The sequence below is a fragment of the Vanessa tameamea genome, chromosome 21, assembly GCF_037043105.1.
Source record: "Vanessa tameamea isolate UH-Manoa-2023 chromosome 21, ilVanTame1 primary haplotype, whole genome shotgun sequence".
Taxonomy (NCBI): domain Eukaryota; kingdom Metazoa; phylum Arthropoda; class Insecta; order Lepidoptera; family Nymphalidae; genus Vanessa; species Vanessa tameamea.
This window is the reverse complement of record NC_087329.1, coordinates 8,775,251-8,780,294: the sequence shown is the minus strand read 5'-3', so window position 1 is coordinate 8,780,294 and position 5,044 is coordinate 8,775,251. Positions and strand designations below refer to the sequence as shown.

At 30.7% G+C, this 5,044-nt stretch overlaps 1 non-coding gene across 1 annotated transcript; it reads left to right on the top strand.

The window, feature by feature from the left end:
* Positions 1-4,633: 4,633 nt before the first annotated feature.
* Trnam-cau (transfer RNA methionine (anticodon CAU)) lies at positions 4,634-4,706 on the top strand. The gene has a single exon. It is a non-coding gene; the product is annotated as a tRNA-Met (tRNA).
* The last annotated feature ends 338 nt before the right edge of the window (positions 4,707-5,044 follow it).

Sequence of the window (5,044 nt, the reverse complement as noted above, 5' to 3'; positions counted from 1 at the left end):
ATATCGGATGGTTTCGGTGACATCAAAACTCATACTCGATGGCGCACGGTGGAACGCACAAGCGTCGATTGTGATAAACAGAATTAATAAATTGATATTTTAATTATATTATAAGTAATATGACTGTAATTATTATTTAATAATATATGTATGTTTTTAATCGCACCAAGTAGTTTTCATACAGAGTTAAAATAGCAAAAAAAAAAAAAATTAACGTAAGTGTTGACAACATTACAATATTATTTTTTATGCGTACTAGACAAAAATAAACTCGTTCGTATTCATTTGAAATTTTATGATTAAAACGCAAAATCATATGGGAATTTCGTAAATAAAACGCGAATAATGAAAAATATATCTACAAGTGTAAAAATCGTCCCCTAAAATCCATCTCGGAATTAGCGTATAAACAAAAAAAAATATATAAATAGTCTAAAAATACTTCGCTTTGGGACATACCTGTCGTATCTTGATTTGAACTTGGCTAATTTCTACCAGGGTAATAGGAATTTACATTTAAACTTATATTCACAATATCCCCCGGCTTCGCTTGCTATTTATCAATACAAGTATCAGTTTGTTGAGAAAAATTCGAAAAAAAATTAACAAATATTTTTTCAACAATTCTAAGCTAAATACCGTAAAATATAGCGTTCAGCCGCATTAAAAGGTTTTCCAAGACACTTATTGTACAGACAGATGGATGGACAGGAAATTAAAAAAAATAAAAGTTTGATATAATGAAATATTTTTGAGCCAGATCTACTCCGACTGGTGCATTAGCAACGCATCTTCCCTCAGGGGTCCGTTTTTTAAAACTGTCATTAATTTCGAGTATAACCCCCCACCCGTCTTGTGGGATTGGCGAGGGGCGATTAAACTGTTTTTAACGTCGCCCCGAAAAAAAATGTAACTAATCAACAGATTGATTCGGAATATTTTGGCCTGAGGCTGAAAACTTTTAAGTACTCGCGATTTTATTTTTATTTTTCGGGGATTGTTGGATTTTGGTTTAAATAATTCAATTAAAAAAAATAATCAAGTTTAAGTAATTAAATAATTCCTGTTCATTGATGATAAGTGGCAATTCTCTTGAGATTTCTCGTGTTTCGTTAGGAACTGTCAGGCCTAATCATATGAACAATTCGATTCAAGGAAAATATTACTGTAACACAATAAAAGTTTAACTAAGATGTATCTTAAACATACTATATTCGTTCCGTGGTTCATTCCAATAAATGTAACCTTACCAAATAAAAGTTTCTAAGCGCAAAAAGATTTTTTCAAATTGAATTGGATTCGTAATATTGGTTAATAAAAAAGAAACGAAATATACTATATTTAATTTCTATCTTTTTTATTATATATATTGTATTAAGTTAAGTATACTATAGTGATTAAGTTAATTAAATTATAGGTAAAACAGAGGTCATATAAACATATAATTTTTTGTACATAAATATGTAAATTTTAAGCACCTTCATTGTAATAGAATGCCATTTCAATTTGAAGTTCTTCAAAATATGGTACAGTCAGATTTATCATTCATAATTTTCATTTGTTTGCCATTATACCAATTCTTTGGAGTTGGCGGACTTGATCAAGTGCAAGAAAAGGGAAGATCTTGGAATTTTTGTACAGCCTATAGTCTTATATCAATTCTCCTCGGGATTTTTGCTAGTAGCTTAATTTAACTCATGCATGCACCAAATGCATTAAATGTGGGATGTGGAGGCAGGTCAGTAAAAAGTTATTTTGGCATTGTACTTCCTATATATTTATAATCTAGAATACATAAATATATTTTAGAAAATACGAATATTAACCTACGCTTGCATTATCGAGCAAGCACCAGTTAATTTCATGTTCTTCAATATGTTTGTAAATTCATCTTGTGATTGTGAAGATATCGTATCAATCCTTCATGTGTCAGATTAAATTCTATCACCCAACTCAATGGAGCAGCGTAGTGGAAGTTCAAGTCGTAAGAGGAGAGAAGAACCATTAATACACACGAAAACAAAAGTATTTACCAAAAAATATTTTACTTAATAAAACATTTCAAATCTTGAAGACGATCGAAAATGGAGCGGACATCTTAAAAACTAAATAAAAGTCACAAGATCTCATTACGAGTTAAAGAGGTCGATCGATAAATGAATTCGTTCCGTCATGCCAATGCGTTAATCACTGGAATAGATTGTCCCGACGAATGTAAAAATTAAATTTGCCAAGTCAATTTCATTTTTCATTAATTCATCTTCAAGGGTCATGGGTACAGATGCTTAGAATTACTGGATGGGCCAATATATATTTTTTTATTATGTTTCGATAGAAAAGAATGTTGTAGTTTTTATATGTGATTGCCATATCTGGCCACAAAATAATCGTACACGCACTTTACAATTATACTTTTTACACTGGCACACTCATTACACTGCTGTCCTATATGGATCAGAGTGTTAGGCCAAAAAAGGGATTAATGAAAGACAACTGTATTGGAGATGAGAATGTTGAGAGGAATGTGTGGTGTTAGGCGAATGGATAGAGTAAATAATGAGTACATAAGACGAAGTTTGAAAGTAGCACCGATAGCCGAGACGTTATGGGGAAGGCGGCTATCATGGTCTGGGCATGTTATGAGGAACACATTGTGAGGAAGGTCTTGAGCATTAACGTAGATGGATATAGAGGAAGAGGACGACTAATGAAAATATGGATGGATTATGAGAAAGATGATATGGCTGGAAATAATGTTACTTGTGAGATGACGTCAGATAGGGAAGTATGGAGGAAGAAGACATGCTGCGCCGACCCCAAGTAAATTGGGATAAGGGCAGGAGGACAACGATGACGACACTGGCTCACTCATTCAGATGACTACAATAATTGGGCTGTGGAATAAATATCAATAATAATAATTTCTGTATAGCTACCAAGAATCATTTGAAAAAAAATATTATTCGTTGATCGATGTCCGATTGAACGAGGATTGCAAGAAACATCGTTGGCCATCAAATTTTTAATAGTTATCATATGGGATTAAAATATATTACGTTGTTATATTTGTCTAAATATATTATTTAACTTTTCAGCTTTAGTTAAGTTACAAATGCTTCCGAAATTTCCTTTAACACGATTATCGAAATTTTAGAAGCATATGTAATATTTAAAAATACATATATGTATGTTATTAATATAGGTATATATTATCAGGTATGGACTATATATATATGTATATAATATACTTCCATGGACGTCTATATTTAATTCACGTAACTTCTGCAAATATAGGTTTTAGAGTTATATATGACATTACAGTTTAATAAAAATTCTTTAAATCGGTAATAGTTTGAATTTTTTTTTTTTATTTTTATTTTGTTTGATTGTAAATAGAATACTGATATTTAATATCAAAGACATAAAATCAAATTCTTTATTCAAGTACGCTCATAAAAACATTTTTGAATCGTCATATTACGGACTAGAATTAAATGTATGTATATCTACTGGTTCGGAAGATACATTTTACCGTGAAGAACTAGACTAGAAACTTATTAAACCGACTAGAAACTTAGATGTTCCTCTTTTCCACCATTTTTTTCCTTTTTTTACAAAATAAGGTACAATTAAATATATGTATATATATTCTGCGAGACTTTTTATTATTAATATAATCTTGAATTGAGTATTATGCCTTATTTATAATTTTTTTTGACATGAGCTTTAATTTTTTTAATACCTTACAAAATATATTTTTGATAATAATAATATTTTTTTGTAGCGTATTATAGTGTAATGTCTATTTTTTTGCAAGTGCGTTTTAATAGCTCTTCCATAATTTTTAATTCGACATAAACAACCGATACCAACTCTATATAAAATTTCCCTCAGGGATTGGGGATTTTTTTTTTTCTTTACACAACTCTGTTTAACCCTCAAATGGCGGCTAATTTTAAGACGGAATGAATGATTAATTATTGACGGCTCGTTCAGAATCAACTCCGGACGGCTGTTTGTCTTTGATGTTAATTTTTTTTTAATCCCTCAGACATGAATACTTGATCAAGGAGCTCTTTGTTCATTTCATCAATACGATATTCGAAATGGCCCTTAAAAATATCATACAAAGTGGACTATTTTTTAACATTTTGTTTGATTAATATTTTTTTTATCTTAATCCTCACTTTTGGAACCCATATTACCGAGAAGCTGACATGCATCGTTTTATCATATACACTAATATTACAAAGAGGTAAAGTTTGTTTGTTTGTATGCATCATTGGAAATAATTATCCAATTAAAAAAAAAAACACTGGTAGAAATTATATTTATATCATAATATTCTCTTTATTAATAAACTGTCTGTCTGTTACTATTTCATGAATAAACCACTGAAACGAGTTTGGTATGAAGCTGAACACCTGACGAGCAACCTCTTAAAAGAGAGTGTAGCCGCCGGCGATAACTAGTATCAAATAATAAAATCAAAAACCAATAAGAACACTGGTTATTTGAATTATATTTATCAAACCTATAATATAGCCTATTATATTTATCAAATATATTATTTTAAAAATTATCTAGAATGTGTATTAAAACTTGGTACAGTATTTTGTTGTGGATAAACATCGCCTCGGTAGCGCAGTAGGCAGCGCGTAAGTCTCATAATCTTAAGGTCGTGAGTTCGATCCTCACCCGGGGCATATTTTATTATAGTTAAAAATTATCTACCGTAATTATTTTATTGCGTTGCAATATTTGTATAAGAAAATGTTTATATCAGTCTGTATATATAATTTACTAGTTAGTCGTCCCAGCTTCGTACGAGTCGAACAGGGGTGTACATAAAACCTGTATATCGTAAGACATACATGTAACATATAACATACTCGGCCCACATCAGTAAGTCTCAGATCAGCATGATTTTCAAATTTACTTTTTTAATTTATGATATAGGTAGGCGGACGGACGAATTAGCCACCTGGTTGTGGGTAACTGCTCACAAAAATTGGCTTTGTAAGAAATATCAACCAATAACCAT